Here is a 19,813-nt window from a genome sequence, read left to right as displayed (position 1 = left end):
CAGCACGAAGCCAGGCCATCGCCCAGCAAGCCAAGCGCGCCACACGAACAGCCAAGGCCACGCCAGGCCCAGCGCAAGGCCAGGCCCAGCAGGCCGAGGCAGCGCGCAGGAGCTACGTGGGCTTGTAGCTCGCGTAGGCCTCGCTGCGTGGGCTGCTGCTCGCACGCACGCGCATGGGCGGCCCATCGTGGCTGCCGTGTGTGTGTGCGTGAGTGTTTGTGTTCATGCACGATTCCTAAAACATGCAGAGTTCGGTTAATGATTAAATTCCTAATTCTATTAGATAAATTAATTAATTAGAGTTCTTGTAGGATTCTAGGTTTAATTAATTTGTATCTGAATAGGATTCCAATTCCCTTTCCATACCCCTATAAATATGTGGCCTGGGTTCACAATTTATAACGAGTTTCAAAGTATTCAAAGTGAGTTTTTGAGAGAAAAAATCAATCACACATCTTGCTCAAAAGTGCCGGAAATTCTAGTACCTTAAGGGCGATTCTAGTTGGTCAATCTTAAGGCGGATCCGGACGTACTGTGGACTATCTATGGAGGGACGACACTTGGAGTCCTAAAGACTTGTTCTTGTTCGGTTCGGGCGCAGCTAGGGAGGGCACGCAACAAAGAGTATGCATCTAAATTATGCTATATGATTATGTGTAAATAATATGTATTCCTGGGTTAATGGTTGTTTCCGCATGATTTATGTAATATCATATGTATCATAACCTAACATAATCTACATTTGACTTCAGTGATTAAACCACATTAATTCCTATCACAACAACATATTAAACAGTAAGTAGGCACCTTCTACGCAAGATAAATGCAAAAATGAAAATTGATACATTAAAATAATTCAGAACATACTGAAGATGAATGCTAAACACGAAAACAGACCGAAACTACTGGTGGTAGAGGCGGCGGCTGATGTGGTTAGGGAGCTGTAAAAGCAGGCCGGCTATTAAAAGCTTGAGGTTGCACCTGGTAGGACTCAATGGCCTTCATGTCTTTCAATTCAGCAACTTTTGCTTCTCTTTTAGTGGAGTTTGTTGCAAGGCTTGTAAATTTGGTGCCTGCATTTGAAGAGCGTAGTGAGAATGCACATTTCAAGGAACCAACAGGTATAAATCTGGTGGCAGCATCTGAATACGTATAAATCAAGTAATAATACTATACCTCTTTCCTTTATGAGGAAACATGACGCAGTCATAGCCAATGCAGGTGAGGAGTTGATTACCAACATCCCTAAATCTTGCGCCTGAAACTTGCACAACCACCTGACTATATTCCAAGGTTTTAGTTTCATCCAGACAAATAATAATTCCCCAAGTATGTGCTGCCATAACCTACATGGAAAGAATTTGTAACAGAAATATCAAAAAAGGCAATATCCATAGTGTCATACGTACTCAGCCCACGAAAAAATAACAGACTTACCAATCTACGAATCAAATTCTTCATTTAAGCAAGATCCCTGTTTCAAAAGAAAGAGGCTTTCATAAGTTAATTGTCATCCCACAGTTAAGAAATGCATCATCTTTAAATAATTTATTGATCACTCCCTACATCTTTACACCATAGAAAATTCATTTATAAAATATAAGATGAAACTCACGTTAAGAGAACACCTAAAATTTGGAAAAAAGAAAGACAATATCAACTCTAATTCAGATTAAACATGTATGTTTCAGCATATAAATCACATTTGAAAGGCATAAGAATGATCAAGGAGGTCACACAACACATGGTACTCACGAAAGAGAACACTGAAAGACAGGCATGCAACAATCGATAAGGACTAAAATTGATAAATCTCTTTAAATCTATACAAATTAAGAATGAACGACTCAAAGTTAAATCTAAGCAATAATCGCGTATATTTTACGGAGTATACAGTATACCCGATATTCTCCTTGAAATGAAAAAAATAAAATAAAACCCTAGCTAGACCTATTAGAATCATCATTGCATTAGGATTCAAGAAAAAGTAATTATTCATGCCAAATAACAAATAGAAGGAACTGAAAAGTGAAAAGAAATCTTACTGAATTAAACGATTGTCAATGGAATTCAAATCAAGAACTTGAACAAAAAGATCTGAAAATAATTTCAATTCAACATATGTAATTAACAAAAAAAACCTAGAAATCCAGAACTTGAGTGAAAAGATATATGTCGAGCAAGAAATTAACTCGTAGATCCGGAAGATGGGAGGAAGAACAATTGAGCTGAGAAAGAAAGTACATTAACATTAATGCAAAGTCACATATGAGCTTATAGGCTATATCATCAAATTTAAGCTTATAGGCTATAAGCACATATGAGCATGGTCTTTATAACAATTTGAGCTTATAGGCTATATCATCAAATTTAATCAATCCTACAATATCAGCATTTCTACATTAACATTAATGCAAAGTCACAGATGAGCAACCAACCTAAAGTTCGAGTTGGCTCGATTCTTAAGCAACTCCAGCTGCTCTTTAATATAAGCAGCTGCTCTTTAATATAATCAACAGCTTGTTCAAACTTGGGCGCCCTTCCTGCCAATCAAAATATCACAAATTCAGGATAAATCTTTGTAATTCTTTATGCCCTTGGAATTTATTTGCAGAAAGTGGTAATACCATAGTGCCAACTTAATTACACGCGTATATTTTAGGTCTTTCAATTAATTTGATCTAAGGGCGACAACCGTCACATTGTTTTAAAAATATACCCTCAGTTCCTCAATATCCCTCCTAAAATCAAAATCCTGAACCACATGTACCGAAAAACAGAACTTAGCCATCAATCAATTAATCATCCATCGCTTTGATCTTAACACTATGTTAAACGAATGCCTAAGTCTATAATTCATTAAACAACTTCACACATTCCCACAATAAACCCTGTATTCAGTATGATTGTACTTTGTAATAACCTTAATCGTAGTAAATATTCATGATAGAACTCACCGTATTTCCCGACAATACCGACCGTCTTGGTTCTCTTGGCTTGTATGCATCAAAAATTTGACAGAACTTTAATGAACATTATTAATCAATATATTCCACAAATTAATTCAACAACTAAATTTATTCAAAAATTTAGAAAATTAATTCAACAACTAAATTAATTCAAAAATGTAGAAAATTAATTAAACCTTGGGGAGATCGTGTGCGAAATTATAGACACTGAACCAATTCATTCATTCAAATACTAATGCAAGAACCATAATTCATTCATTCAAATTATAAACAGAAAGTTATTCACAAACCTTTACTAAATCATAATCATTCAAATACTAATGCAAGAACCAATTCATTCATTCAAATAATAATGCAAACACTGAACCAAGATGAATTAAGCAGAAAACATCCAATTTCTGACCTGTTGAAGAATTCTGGCATCGGAGGAGAAAGAAAGCAACAGATGCGGCGATGAAGACCTCGACACTCCCCAATATATTGCCCAGTTTCCGGCGACTAAAGCTTCACCAAATTGTTCGACAACGAAACCGCCATGGCCGACTAATCTTTCCTTTGCATCACAAAAAAAATACATAAGATGAAATTGATTTCGAAACAATTTGAAAAACCTAATTGAAATTTGCAGCAGAGAAAAAGAGTACTTGGAAGTGATTTGAAAGACGTAATCATCGCCAAAATTAAAAATACTTGGAAGCGATGGAAGGCCGACGATGGAAAGCGATGAAAGGCCGACGTTGGGAAGCGATGGAAGGCCGTCGATGGGAAGCAATTGAGGATGGAGGCGATCAGGCCGACGACTGGGAGGTGTAACCCTAGAAACGAAGGTGAGAGGAGAAAGAGGAACGAAGGCGAGAGGAGAAAGAAAAGTGAGTGGCTCAGCGAGGACACGAAAATTTTGTAAATGTGATTAACTGTCAAACGGGGGAGGTTATAATTGTCTTTTTGCAAGGGGACACGAAAAGTTAAGTTACTAAAACGCCCTCAGGAGTTGGCTTATATAATAGAGATTCTCACTAGGATTTCCAACACTCTTCACCCTGGAGGCATCATCACCATCTTTATCAAAATCAGGCAGGTAGTCGTACATCACCGAATGATGAAGATAAAAACTATTCAAATCCAAACTGGGGACCCAAATATGCACTGCCCGCCAACTGAATGCAGCAACCGAAAACCCTATCTCGTAACACGTAACTTATAAAGCTAGGAGACTGAAACCATAAAACTGGTGATCGCACAGACCTTCCGAACTCAAATTAAAATAAATACTCATGTAACTAATACTTATGTTTGGCATTTGAAAAAAAGGTTTTCTGATAGAACAATAAGAACTGTTATAAGCACATAAGCACACTTTAAAATTCAAACATCAAGACATAGCAGGGGAAGGCTGTAATCTTGTACACCTATCCATATACCAGCAATGGATTTGTTTAAGTTTCACTCCTGGGAGTTTATCCACTTATCGATGGTTATAATAATAATATTGGAAAATTTATCTTCTAGCTCCATATTTATCGCAATGTTTCTTTATTTGGGTAAGATTTTTCTTTATCATACTTTGCAGTACGTCAGCTCCTCTTTTTTCTTTTCTCTCATCGCATTGGCTCCTTGAACACCTCGTTTCTAAATAATCGACAGTCAATCGATATGAGGGGGCACACACACACAAACACACATATACAGAGTACAAATGTAATCCAACCACCTCTCCTCTCTATTTATATATCTACACTTCATATACAAGTATAATTCAACTAAAAAACCAAAACAGTAAACATGGTCTATCATTTATAATCATAAGCTAGAAAATTCAGACAAGGAACCTTTTAGCTTGAAATATAGAATGGAGCGTTGATCACCTACCTGAAAGTTTTCCATCACTTCTATAAACTTCTATTCCATGAAGACCTGCTTGTTTTAATCTGTTGACTATAGGAAACGCATTTTTCAATGGTCATGGATGTGCCAAAACAGCTATTCCCCGAGTTTTATACGTATCATTTGCACAATTTCTTCAAAAGCGCGCAGGCTCACTTCCCCTGCATCCAAGAAAGGTAGACACTAAGTATTATCCATAAATTAAAATATACACGATTAAGGTATAGTCACCATCAAACTCAGATATTATTACTAAGAATAAGCAGGTCCACCGTCATACAGATATCGGTCAAATGCTTGCTTGAGATCCTCAACATGGATAACTTCCAACAAAGCACGAGCTACATGCAGTATCCTAGGAGAAACTTCACTGCCTGCAATTCTTATGACATGTTCCCACTTAACTGGGTTTTTTAGTTGATTAAGTTTTGAGAGCATATATTTTTCATGAACATAACGTCCGTCCCTTATGTTGGTAAAAAACTGATCAAACTCGTCAAATCTTTCTGGTCCACGGCTGCTATAATACGCAAGGATGTGAGCCGGTTCATCAAAATCAGAATCTCTATTCATCAATTAAATTAACCATAATCAATATTGATGTGTCATAAGTAGACCTGGTTATTGGACAGGGTAGTCCAATGAATATAGGGTTAGGGTCAAGTTAATAGGGATTTTATTGGGCAGGGTTCCTATTGGACAGGGCCTTTATTGGACAGGGTCATTATAGGGTCAAACTTATACTACAATTATTTTGAAAATTAAAATAGTAATGATACAAAAAATTACGTGTATAGTTTCGTATTTACTTGTACTTGCACATGGCTCTTTTGTTTTTCATTTTTCATTGCTCGTTTATTGACCCGCCCACTAATGACCCGCTATTGACCCGCGACCCGTTTTGACCCGCCCATTATCGACCCGCTAAAAATGACCCTTTCAATACCCGACCCTCTTTTGACCCGCACCGACCCTGATCCGCCCCGCCCGATAACCAGGTCTAGTCATAAGGTTATACGCTTACCACTTTTACTTAAATACGTGTTCTTTTAAATAGCAATGTAATTAACAAAGATAGTGTACTCCGTACTATGCTATTCATTCCAAGGGATGACTGCAGTATAGTTTCTTAATCATACCAATGTTGAAAAAGTATTCCAATATTTCCAGCTACTCCCTCCGTCCCGGAATACTTGACCTGTTTTCCTTATCTGACCGTCCCTTAATACTTGACTTGTTTCTAAAAATGGAAATATTCTAACAATATTATATTATTTCTTACTCCACTCCTATTAACCCACCTACCCCCTACTCCATACAAAAAATAATTAAAAATTCATCCCTACTCTCCCCCAACCCCACCCCTTTACACATTTCCCACTAACTACATTAAAATAATACCCCACTATCAACTACTACCTATTAAATTAAATAAGTCAATTCAAATCCCTTAAACTCTGTGCCGGTCAAACCGGGTCGAGTATTCCGGGACGGAGGAGTAGCATTTATTATTAGCAAATTAAAGTACTTGCCTTGTAGAGAAAACAATACTGATCTCAACACCTGGAATAAACTTGATACCATATCTACAAGCAGCTACCAAGGCCTCTAAAATACCAGACAGTGTATCTTGATCAGTCACAGCAAGTACTTTCACCTATTCTGAAGATATTATAGCGATATAAATCACACATGTTATCATAGATGAAAGCAATAGTGTTCATGCTGAATCACTTAATTAGAAGAATTAAGCACTAGCTTGCTTGTATAGATCAGAAAAGGAAACACAAACTGATGCAGATCAGGCTGTGAAAAGATGGATCAATTTCTGATCAATTGAGCCACATTCAAATGCACAAAAGAACGTTATGATAATATGGTGTTTCCACAGATCATTATTCAGCAAAAGAGTACACATAAATTATCAATACGTACATGCAGAAGGACTTTTGTGTGTGTGTAGCAAAGGTACTGCAGTTTGATTCAGAAGTAGAATAAGGATAATTATATTGAAAGGGTGCATTATGTGGAGAGGGAGGGACGTATGGGAAAACTGTTGCGAATAAACCAAAATTAGAACAAACTTATCTGATTCGATGAACTGAATGAAGAACAATTGTTGTGTCGTGGACACCCACTGTCCTAAAAGACGATTCCGCGCTACCTCCCGGTGCAGTAGAACAGAATGCGGTCGCCCTCCAGGATTTGCGCAACTCCGACGTTGTGTGCACTCACAAAGCCGGATGGAGTCAGAACATATGCCCAAAACCGAGAGCAATTTGTGTGAGAGAAAGAATGTGTTTTTGTTTTCTGTGTGAATGATTTATTTGTGTGTCTTGAAAGAATCCGAAATTCTGATTTAAGTAATCAGAATCAAAGCAAGCCGACAGATAGAAACGGCTGAAATGAATGAGGATTGCAACAGCCAAAAACGGTCAGAAATAATCAATGTCGTAACGGACGCAATTAATGGTAGTTAATCCAACGGTTACGTAATCCATACAGATTCCCGTAAAAATAACTTAACCAAAACGGTCCAGTTACCAAAAAGAATAGGGTTGGCCCACAAAACCTACCCCACGCCCGCGAACCGCCTTCCCCAGAGCCAAAGTACCAAGTACCAAGTACCAAGGCCCACAGGCCGAGGCCCGAGCCCGACCCGGCCCGGCGCGCGCGCGCGTGTGTGTGATGTGTCCACCCATACTCTCACACTTTCTTAAACAAGAGTTACACCCATTCCCCAATTAATAAACTAGGAGAATATGAAGAGTTTCTTCCATGTGGGACTCTCTTATTTTTCACTCTCTTTTTCCTTTGTGTTTCCCAATGAGAATTTCCAACAATCCCCCACAGGTTCGAATATGTGAAAAGAAAGAAGACAGAGAAGGATATTGCTTTTGGGCAAAACAAAACAATTGAATAGGTGCCAATGTCTTTCGACTTGAATTAACACTTAGTGACATTTAAGCTATGATCTCTTTCCTACCAAGTGACTTTCGTATTGAACTTGATAGGGAGTTAGAAACCCGTCACTTAAAGCACGCAACTGAATATGTATGATATTCTGACTCCGCGAATAAAGTGACGCCTTATACTGGCCATACGTCCGACCTGGATATGCTCATAGGTAGGGATGGGAGTGGGTAATGGACCCGACCCGGATCCGTGGATCCAGATCCGTTTTCGGCGGATCTGGATCCTCAATTTTTGGACCCGACGGATCCGGGTAGGATCTGGATCCTTGGTTTTAGAAACGGATCTGGATCGGGTCCTAAGTCATTACCCGGATCCGGATCCGTTTACCCGTTTTTATAAAAATTAAAATTAAATATAAAAATAAGGACTTAAGAATTGTAGCATTAATGAAGTTTGTTGAACATTTAATATTATTTATGTTGGATTTGTTAAATTTGATTTCAGTGAATGCTTGTATGGACAAATAGCGTTGTTATTGAAGTTTAATTAAACTATGTTTTAAGGTTAAAATGAAAATTATGGTCGTTTGGTGAAAAAAGAAGTTAGGATCCGTTTTGGACCCAGATCCGTTGGATCTGGATTTGGATCCTGAATTTCATTACCCAGCAGATCCGGGTAGGATCTGGATCCTTGCCTTAAAAACGGATCTGGATCTGGATCCTAGAGGATTCGGTCCAGATCCTACCCGTTGTCATCCCTACTCATAGGTGCTCTAGAGAATAGCCCACATTGCAATTCTCATAGGAAGCGGCCACACTTCCACACCTACGTAGGTGAATCCCATCAAGTGTGAGCTACCTTCACACCACCAAACATATGGTATGGGTTCATTAAGAGCCGTATGCTCAACCTCTTTCCGTTTGTAGCAATCACATTATAACATCTAGGGGATGGACAAAAAATAAAATTTGTGCTTCCGAATTATAACATATTGTCGTCCTTTGAACTCTGTGAGTAGGAGTTCATTATTTTACAATTCATTCAATGGGCTTCAGGCCCATCCCTTCCGATGTTTCCAAAACTAGTTTTCTACACAGGCCTTTAGTTAACGGATCCGCAATGTTCATTTCAGACTTTACATAGTCTAGTGATATCACCCCACTTGAAAACAATTCTTTGACGGCCTTGTGCCTCAAACGAATGTGCCTTTTCTTCCCATTGTAGGCATGGTTGTTTGCCACAGCAATAGCCGCTTGAGAAACACAATGAAGTGCAAATGAAGGAGCTGGCTTCCCCCAAAGAGGAATATCTGCGAGCACATTTCTCAACCATTCTGCCTCATGACCTGCCAATTCAAGAGCAATAAACTCAGATTCCATAGTAGACATAGCAGTACAAGATTGTTTACAAGATTTCCAAGACACAGCTCCACCCCCTAGGGTGAAAACATAACCACTGGTAGAGTTAATTTCATCATTTCCAGAAACCTAGTTGGCATCACAATAGCCTTCCAAAATCCTGGAAACTTGGAGTAGTGCAAACTCCAATCCATGGTACCCTTAAGGTACCTAAGCAATCTCTTCAAAGCATCCCAATGTTCATGACTTGGGTTATGAGTGTACCTGCTCAATCTACTCACAGAATAAGCAATGTCAGGTCTAGTGTAGTTCATTAGAAACATGACACTACAAATAATCTTAGCATATTCAGATTGACTAACAGGATCACCATTATTTTTCTTTAAGTGGATGCTTGGATCATAGGGAGTCCTAACCGGATCGATGTCAAAAGAGTTAAACTTTTTAAGTAATTTTTCAACATAGTGAGCTTGGCTAAGACAAATGCCATTTGGAGTTCTCTTGATTTTCACTCCTAAAATCACATCTGCCTCACCCATATCTTTCATTTCAAATTTAGAACTTAGAAAACTTTTTGTCTCATTTACTCGATCAAAGTTAGTACCAAAATTTAACATATCATCCACATAAAGACAAATAATCACACAACCATCAGAATCATGCTTAGAGTAAACACAAGAATCACCTTTATTTACATGGAACCCATTACCTGTCATAGTCTTGTCAAATTTGTCATGCCACTGCTTTGGAGCTTGCTTAAGCCCATACAACGACTTGACTAATTTACAAACCTTATTCTCTTGACCAGGAACAACAAACCCTTCTGGTTGAATTATGTAAATTTCCTCATCCAAATCACCATTTAAAAATGCAGTTTTAACATCCATTTGATGCACAACAAGATCATGAATGCAAGCAAGAGAAATCAAAGTTCTAACAGTAGCAATTTTAGTGACAGGAGAGTAAGTCCCTCATTGTGCATGCATAAGATTTTGCTTGAAGATGATCATGCCTCCTCTATTGAACCACAACGAAGATTAAATCCAAACATGAAAGAAGTGGTGAAAAATGAGGTTGTCAAACTAATTAAAGCGGGTATTATCTATCCTATCTCCGATAGTAAATGGGTAAGTCCGGTTCAAGTAGTTTCCAAAAAGGGAGGCATGACTATCATCAAGAATGAGAAAGGTGAGGCCATTTCTACAAGGTCGGTCACCGGGTGGAGAATGTGCATTGATTATAGAAAATTGAATAAATCCACCCGGAAAGATCACTTTCCCCTCCCTTTTATTGATCAAATATTGGAAAGATTGGCAAGCCATAATCACTATTGTTTCTTGGATGGATTTTCGGGATTTTTCCAAATTCCTATCCAACCCGAGGATCAGGAGAAGACTACTTTTACATGTCCATTTGGAACCTATGCTTATCGAAAGATGCCTTTTGGATTATGTAATGCACCTTCGACTTTTCAAAGGTGTATGATGTCAATCTTTTCCGATATGCTTGAGTCTTCTATTGAGGTTTTCATGGATGATTTCTCAGTTTGTGGTTCATCTTTTGATATTTGTCTTGCTAATCTTGTTAAAGTTTTAAAAAGATGTCAAGAGGTGAACCTTGTCTTGAATTGGGAAAAATGTCATTTTATGGTAGAAGAAGGCATTGTGCTTGGTCATGTGATTTCTGGTAGGGGCATTGAGGTTGATCGTGCCAAAGTTGAGGTAATTGAGCGCCTCCCACCCCCAACCAATGTGAAAGGGGTAAGGAGCTTTCTTGGACACGCGGGATTTTACCGCCGGTACATAAAGGATTTCTCCAAATCTCGAAAATATGACTTTCTTGAACAATTTCACCACCACCTTTGCATCATTTGTAGGAGATGCAATTGCTTCTACCCACTTAGACACATAATTAACGGCAACCAATATATACTTGTTTCCAATAGATGAAGGAAACGGCCCCATGAAATCTACTCCCCACACATCAAAAATTTCCAATTCAAGAATGTTGTTTAGAGGCATTTCATTCCTCCTTGAGATATTGCCGGTTCTTTGACACCCGTCACAAGCCTTGACTACACCCCACACCTCCTTGAACATTGTGGGCCAAAAGAATCCACATTGCAACACTTTTGTCATTGTCTTGTTAGCACTCATATGCCCTCCACAAGGTGAGGAATGACACATGTTGATAACACTTTCAATCTCATTGTCGGGAACACATCTTCGAAATAGCCCAACAACTTCGTGCTTGAATAACAAAGGATCATCCCAAAAGTATTGACGAACATCATGAAGAAAACTTCTCTTTTGTTGATAAGTGAGATCCGAAGGGAGAATGTTGCAAGACAAGTAGTTTGCAATATCCGCAAACTAAGGGGCAAGAGTATCAAAAATAGCAAAAAGTTGATCATCGGGGAACGAATAATCAATTGGGATTGAATCAATCACATCTTCATTCAAGGGCAACCGTGAGAGATGATCGGCTACAACATTTTCCGCACCCTTCTTGTCACAGATTTCAATATCAAACTCTTGCAATAGAAGGATCCACCTTATCAACCTTGGTTTAGCATCTTTCTTGGCATGCAAATATTTCAAGGCCGAGTGATTGGTGAAGATGATCACTTTTGAGCCTACCAAGTAAGATCTAAACTTCTCCATAGCATGAACAACGGCAAGTAGCTCTTTCTCCGTAGTGGCATAGTTCCTTTGGGCTTCATCTAATGTCTTGCTAGTGTAATATATGGCATGGAGCTTGCCATCCTTCCTTTGACCAAGAACTGAACCAACGGCGAAATCCGATGCATCACACATGAGCTCAAAGGGGAGCTCCCAATTTGGAGGTTGGATAATTGGTGCCGAAATCAAAGCTTCTTTCAACCTTTCAAATTCTAGCAAACAATCATTAGTAAACACAAAGGGGGCATCCTTTACCAAAAGTTGAGTGAGCGGCTTAGAGATTTTGGAGAATGGCTTTGATTTCCTTGTTTAATGTTTTAAAGTTTTAGAGTTTAATACTTTGTAAAACATTATTGGTTAATCATTCGCATAAATGAATAGAATTCGTTTTCAATCTTTGCCCATTCACCATGAATGATTCAGTTCCTTCATTTCCAATCTCAACCGCACCATATGGAAAAAAATTTCTCACAACAAAAGGACCACTCCGTCTAGACTTTAACTTACCCGAAAAAAGTCTCAAACGAGAGTTGTAGAGTAATACCTTATCTCCTACCTTGAACTCTTTCTTGATGATATGCTTTTCATGCCAAGCCTTTGTTTTCTCCTTGTAGATCCTTGCATTCTCATATGCATCTCTTCTCAACTCCTCCAAGGCATGGAGATCAAGCATCCTCTTCTCCCCCGCGGCTTGCAAATCAAAATTCAAGAGCTTGATAGCCCAATGTGCTCGGTGCTCAAGTTCCACCAGTAAATGACATGCCTTACCATACACAAGCTTGTAAGGAGTGGTACCAATTGGGGTCTTGAAAGCGGTTTTATAGGCCCACAATACATCATCTAACCGACTAGACCAATCCTTTCGTGACCTATGAACCGTTTTCTCCAAGATCAACTTCACTTGTCTATTGGAAATTTCAGCTTGCCCACTTGTTTGGTGGTAGTATGCCAATACTACCTTGTGCTTCACACCATATTTCTCAAGTAAAGCTTGGAAAGATCTCTTTGCAAAATGGGATCCCCCATCACTTATAATGGCACGTGGCACTCCAAATCTAGGGAATATGACTTTCTTGAACAATTTCACCACCACTTTTGCATCATTTGTAGGAGATGCAATTGCTTCGACCCACTTAGACACATAATCAACGGCAACCAATATATACTTGTTTCCAAAAGATGAAGGAAACGGCCCCATAAAAACTACTCCCCATACATCAAAATTTTCCAATTCAATAATGTTTTTTAGAGGCATTTCATTCCTACTTGAGATATTGCCGGTTCTTTGACACCTGTCACAAGCTTTGACTACACCCCACACATCTTTGAACATTGTGGGCCAAAAGAATCCACATTGCAACACTTTTGCCATTGTCTTGTTAGCACTCATATGCCCTCCACAAGGTGAGTAATGACACATGTTGATAACACTTTCAATCTCATTGTTGGGAACACATCTTCGAAATGGCCCATCAACTCCTTGCTTGAATAACAAAGGATCATCCCAAAAGTATTGACGAACATCATGAAGAAAACTTCTCTTTTGTTGATAAGTGAGATCCGAAGGGAGAATTTTGCAAGACAAGTAGTTTGCAATATCCGCAAACTAAGGGGCATGAGTATCAAGAGTAGCAAAAAGTTGATCATCGGGGAACGAATCATTAATTGGGATTGAATCAATCACATCTTCATTCAAGGGCAACCGTGAGAGATGATCGGCTACAACATTTTCCGCACCCTTCTTGTCACGGATTTCAATATCAAACTCTTGCAATAGAAGGATCCACCTTATCAACCTTGGTTTAGCATCTTTCTTGGCAAGCAAATATTTCAAGGCCGAGTGATCGGTGAAGATGATCACTTTTGAGCCTACCAAGTAAGATCTAAACTTCTCCATAGCATGAACATCGGCAAGTAGCTCTTTCTCCGTAGTGGCATAGTTCCTTTGGGCTTCATCTAATGTCTTGCTAGTATAATATATGGCATGGAGCTTGCCATCCTTCCGTTGACCAAGAACCGAACCAACGGCGAAATCCGATGCATCACACATGAGCTCAAAGAGGAGCTCCAAATTTGGAGGTTGGATAATTGGTGTCGAAATCAAAGCTTCTTTCAACCTTTCAAATGCTAGCAAACAATCATTAGTAAACACAAAGGGGGCATCTTTTACCAAAAGTTGAGTGAGCGGCTTAGAGATTTTGGAGAAATCATTTATGAACCAGCGGTAAAATCCCGCGTGTCCAAGAAAGCTCCTCACCCCTTTCACATTGGTTGGGGGTGGGAGGCGCTAAATTACCTCAACTTTGGCACGATCAACCTCAATGCCCCTACTAGAAATCACATGACCAAGCACAATGCCTTCTTCTACCATAAAATGACATTTTTTCCTATTCAAGACAATGTTCACCTCTTGACATATTTTTAAAACTTTAACAAGGTTAGGAAGACAAATATCAAAAGATGAACCACAAACTGAGAAATCATCCATGAAAACACACATTCCTTTTCCAATTCTTTTATCTACTTCACTCAATTACTCATTTTCTTTCTTCATTTTACAAAAAACAAAAAGAAAAAAAATTCAGAAATTTCAAAATTAAATTATAAAAAAAAGGGGGAATTTGAATAACTAGAAGAAAGGAGGAGAAAGAAGGTACTCTACTTGGAATTTTGGAGTAACACTCACCAAGGAGGAGGTATAATTCTTACTCCCTTTTCTCTTTAATTTTTCCTCAACCTTTTTACTTGTTAATTTTTCTTGAGTTAATAGAATTGTTGACATTTTGTATGTTAATTTTTATTTAATAATTCTCTTATTTTCGTAGCTTTTTTTTAAAAAAAAAAAATTTAATATTTATTTTTATCCGAAAATACAAAAAAGGATAAATTGTTTTTTACCACCTAAAAAAATCATAAAATTATTTTTTACCACCTAAAAAACTAAAACTTGTATTTTACCACCTAAAAAACTAAAACTTGTATTTTACCACCTAAAAAAAGTTTAATACTTGTGTTTTAGCACCTGAAAATTGGAAAATAGATTAAAATGTTAGGTGAGGCGCTACAATAACGGTAATATTTCTAATATGTTCTCTTTTTCTATAATTTCATGTAATTAACTCTTTTCTCTTCCCCGGTTTCCTTATTTTCCATGAATTCACTTAATTTTTCACCACCATTAATTCACAAAATAGACAAAAGTTAATGGAAGTAAAGAGAGAAAGGTAAAAGTGTTAAAGAAAATCACATAGGGAGTGTAAAATATTGGAGGGAAATTGAATTATGTAGCAATACATAAAGGTTTCATCAATTTTTTCGTTTTCAGGTGGTAAAAAACAAGTTTAAATATTTTTTTAGGTGGTAAAATACAAGTTTTAATTTTATAGGTGGTAAAAAACAATTTTTTGATTTTTATAGGTGGTAAAAAATAATTTGTCCTACAAAAAAATCAGAAATTAAAAATAAAAATATTTAATTGTTACATTGTGGTTTTGTGTGAAATTTTGTGATTATTGTAGTTAGTGTAAATATAAGTGTGCTGTGTGAAATTGTGTTTAATTTTTTGTCTAGTGTTGTTAGTTGTTAGTTGTTGGCAACCCTTCCCTCATTGTGCTTGAATATTATTGCTGAATTATTTGAAACAGGTACATTGGATTATATTGGGGGTTTGAAGGAAAGGGAGTGTGTTGTGGTGTTTAGTGAAGTTGGAGTTTATGTTTGTTTTCATTGTTTAACCTTGTGTCACCCTTATTTTGTGTCGAACCTTTCCCCAGTTTAAAATAGATGCATTAAAAAAAGGGAATGATGAGACTTAGAGGGGGGGGGCAAGTAAAAAACGAAAAATCAATCCTTCTTCTTCCACACAACAAACACCCGACCGCGAAAATGAGCAAACTATTGAACCACAACTAAACCTCCCAAGTGCTGACAAGAAAGCCTACATAGAATTAAGCACTCGAAAAATGTACCCCTCTCTTTTCTATGACAAAAAGGCTTGCCAATATCTTGAGATCGATGTAGGAGTTAGGAAAATCCTAGAGACCTTAGGTTGGGGGGAGTTCCTCAAAATCGCACAACCAACCTATGAGAGAACCACATTAGAGTTCCTATCCACCCTACAATGGACCAAGATCTCCAACGATGAAGAGTACCCCGAGTATGACATTAAGTTTAGACTTTTCAATAAGCAAACATGCTTAACTTTGACTAGACTAAACGAAATCCTCAACTGGCCCACCCTCAACACTGTTTTTGATATTCATAACGACATCTACCCTGGGCATAATTAGTTGAGTTGGTGGAAAGACATTACGGGTCTACCATCTTTAGATTGGAAGAGTGCAAGTGCTAATAAAGTGAAGAGTCCACCTCTTAGAACGGCCTCTAGATTGATAAATATGGTCATTTTTCCTAAAGAAGACATGAGCAAACTCACTCAACACGAGTTAAAAGTCCTTTTCTCCGCCACTTGTTTTGAAAATCCACCTGAGGACGGATTAGTAAACCCGGGTTACCATTTCATTAAAAGATGTCTGGATAATTCACATTTTTAGCAATTTCCTCCATTGAAGCTTCATTGTAAACTCTAAACTTCTCTACTTTTTATTTCAATTAATCAAGTAGTAGTATTATCCAATTCTTGCTCTTACTTATTGATTTCCATTAATCTTTATCAACTTATTATCATGTACTACTCGATTATTGTTTTGTTGGTTTGATTTCCATGGATTGTGAGTAGTAAATTTATAGGGTTCGGGTGAACCCCTCTTTTGAGTCATGAACAATTGATTTATGCATGTGGGATTTTAGTGATTGTGGGATGTTTATTAGTTGATTGAAAGGGTTTTATTGCTAGTCTTCATGTTTGATCATCATTTAGACTTATTTCTAGTCTCCTCAACCAAGGATCGAAAGATGAAATTGAGTTGTAGGCTCCCTTTTGATTGCTAGACCAAAAGACCATGAAAATAGGGCTTCCAAGTCTATGGATTATATTGTCATCTTAACTTATGTTTTATTGCTTGAATTCATGTTTTGCACCATGAAAATAGTTGTAGTTCATGATCAAGTTATCCTTTCTAGCTCGGTAGAGTAGTTAGGTGCCTTAGATGACTATCCACTAATTTATTCCCTAACATTGCTTCTAATCCTCATGCTTTTGAACCGTTCATGATTAATTTGAGTGGTGTTGCCCGTACCTTAGTCTCTCTTAATTGAATTTTCATCCTTTAATTATCTTAGTTTGTCCTAATTAGTGTAGAACTCTTAACAAATCAAAACACCCCCGACTTGACTTAGCTTTTATATTCGATAGCATTTGGTGGTTGATTCATAGCCTCTCATGGGTTCGACCCTTTCTTACCCTTTCTACTTAGTTAGAAAGACCGAGTTAGGTTATTATTTGATAAGTTGGCGACGCTCTATCAAGTTTTTGGCGCCGTTGCCGGGGAAGTGGACTTTCACTATTAAGGAGATGAAGAAGGCAGGCTTCATTTCTGAGTTAGCTAATCAGAGAGGACGTAACCGGTACAGTTGGTTAGTAGCCAAGCATCACCTTTGTGTCCTCCCCCACCCGGACATCACCCAGACTGTAGGGGCCGCCACCACTTGGGAGGTACCCTTTATACCCTTGAACCCCGGTGACCAACCCATTAGCTTTGAGCAACCAACCAGAAGACGTGCTAGTGTCTCCTCCATTCCTACATCTGAGAGTCCCTCTTCTTCTTCTACCTCTACTGATGATTACTTGTCCAGAACTTTAGAGAGGTTAGAGCTTTTGCAGATGAGGAACCTAGAGGAGAATGAGTACCAAAGTTATGTAGCCCAACGGTTGTTCACTCAGCAGGTCGAGAGTGGAAATATTGCCCCATACACAAACTACCCAAACCGACCAGTTCAAGAAGGTCCAGTGCCCGGATGGCAGCATGGTCAGCCCACCTACCCTTATTGACAAGGCCCCCAGAGTCTGATTCCTAGGTCGGAGCAAGTCTCCCACCCACCATATGACTATAGACAACCGGGGGGGAGTAATCCAATAGGTTATCCGGCCACTAGATACGGAAACCCAGTGCAGCGAATCCCCATGCCCTCACTTACTGAGGAGCAACAGATGATGCATTGGAGCCACTACGGGTGGCCCGAAGAGTACGAGGATGGAGGATACGGTTCACAACCTATCCCTTGGAGTACTTATGAGGGTTGGCAGCCTCCTACTTCATCTTCCCCGGACCATACACAACAGTGACTCCGAGGACGGAGTCCATCGTAGCTTGGGGGGAGTTTTTGTGTCTTAGGCCATCATTGGACTTCTTGTTTGGTGTAGGGTAGTTAATGATCCTTTCTTCTTGTTGAGTGACTTTGTGCGACGATTGCTTTTTGTGTTGCATGGTTGTTGTATGAGTGTTTGCTTGTTTGATGGTGGTTGATGGAGTTTGTGCTTGTGCTTGTGCTGTGTTTGTTGGTTGGTTGGTTCATTTTTTTTTTGTGCTAGGATGTTCATGTTTTGTGTTTTTATCTTGATCGTTTCTTTGTTTCACTAACATTACTAACGATTTTGTGAGTATGTTTTCCTTTTTTCCTTCTTTCTTTTTATTTTTCTTTCCCCTCTTTTCCCTTAAATCCAAACACATTTATTTTACTTTTGTGCAATTGCACGTTTTTCTCAAATTTTCTTGATTAGTTTATTTTATTTTATGCAATTTCATGTTTTTCTTATTCCCCCCCCTAAAAACTTTTTTTTAAAAAAATAAATTAGGTGTATATATTCCATTTTTTTCTATTTTTTTCTTTCCACTAGTTTAGCTTCTAGGGTCCGCCTCCGATGATGAAATTTAATCACATGTGTGCTTTTAAAGAAAATTCTTTTGAAAAATCGTGTATGAAAACCCACATTGTGTTTACTTGGAATTAATGGTTTGTGGTTTGTTTGGTCTCCCCCGACTCACCTTGTACTAGTAGCTTGTGTGCCCGTGAGATTTTCTTGAGCCTATTGTGACTGTTATGTAAAATACGATTTTTCTTTTCATGAGTGCTTAGGATTTTATCCTCATTGTGATTGAGTTCTTGAGTTTGCTTTGGTTCCTATTTGAGACTTGTGATCCTTGATACGGGGAAACGATTGATTCCTTTAGTTTTAGAGCCCAATTTTTAGGAAAATTATTTTTCACTTTACTTTCTCCCGTAGGATTACCAAAGTTGAGCCTTGTTCGTTTTTTGTTAGCCATTGTGACATCTTAAGCTTGGTTCGAGTTGACATTCTAGGCATGATTTGATTTGAAGCATATATAGAGAATGGAGTGAAATAAGAGAATTTTGGGTTCTACACATGTATAAATGTACGGAGTATATATTTTAGCTTTCTAGTTCCTTCTCTTTATTTTTTCAAAAAAAAAAATACAAAAAAAAAATATCAAAATCAAAAAAAAAAAAAAAAAAAAAAAAGAGAGAAAAAGGAATAGAAAATCGAATTTTTTTTACGAATTTTGTTATTTGGTTTCGAATAAAAAGGTGTTGGTTTTGTTGTTGGCTTGGATTGTAATCTCATTGATAGTGGATGTTGTTGGCATATATGCATTTTTTATTTTTGAGCTCCAATTCCCCAAATGACATCTTCCTTGCCCTTAGAACCTTAGCCTTCCCTATTTCAAGGATTTCATGATCCCCGTATCGTTTCACTTATTAGTGGAGAAAGGCAATAAGAAAATTCGTGGAAGGAAAATCACTTGAGTCGACATGCTTTTTCTAGATTGAGTGTTGTTAATCGATTTTGCAACCCTTAAACACTTGAGCGACTCTCTTGTTTTTACTTTGCACAACTAAAGTGAGAAGCTACTTGTACATAATCGAGTCAAGCTTGGGGAAGAATTGTGGTAAGATTGGTTGTTTAGTTCCATGTGTTGCATTTGTGGTGGCTTTGTAAAACTTATGATTTAATGATTTTCGAAATAATCTCAATGTTTGTTTTTGTAAAGTTATGGCACTTGTGATTCCTGAGGAGGACACTTTC

The 19,813-nt window shown here is 38.0% G+C and overlaps 1 long non-coding RNA gene across 3 annotated transcripts; it reads right to left on the bottom strand.

Annotated features, from left to right (window-relative positions):
* Window positions 1-824: 824 nt before the first annotated feature.
* On the bottom strand, window positions 825-3,879 carry LOC130462849 (uncharacterized). 3 transcript variants are annotated; one of them, XR_008923680.1, is made up of 7 exons: window positions 3,614-3,879; window positions 3,373-3,517; window positions 2,958-2,996; window positions 2,439-2,543; window positions 1,438-1,474; window positions 1,177-1,346; window positions 825-1,073 (listed from the first exon to the last, which is right to left on the bottom strand). It is a non-coding gene; the product is annotated as an uncharacterized lncRNA (long non-coding RNA). The 3 variants fall into 3 exon arrangements; XR_008923678.1 differs by having other exon boundaries at window positions 3,373-3,522; window positions 3,614-3,878; XR_008923679.1 differs by lacking the exon at window positions 2,958-2,996 and having other exon boundaries at window positions 3,373-3,522; window positions 3,614-3,877.
* Window positions 3,880-19,813: the final 15,934 nt, after the last annotated feature.

Source organism: Spinacia oleracea, chromosome 6, assembly GCF_020520425.1.
Source record: "Spinacia oleracea cultivar Varoflay chromosome 6, BTI_SOV_V1, whole genome shotgun sequence".
In the NCBI taxonomy this organism is placed as follows: domain Eukaryota; kingdom Viridiplantae; phylum Streptophyta; class Magnoliopsida; order Caryophyllales; family Amaranthaceae; genus Spinacia; species Spinacia oleracea.
Note: the sequence above shows the minus strand (reverse complement) of the source record. Positions and strands in the feature narration are given on the sequence as shown.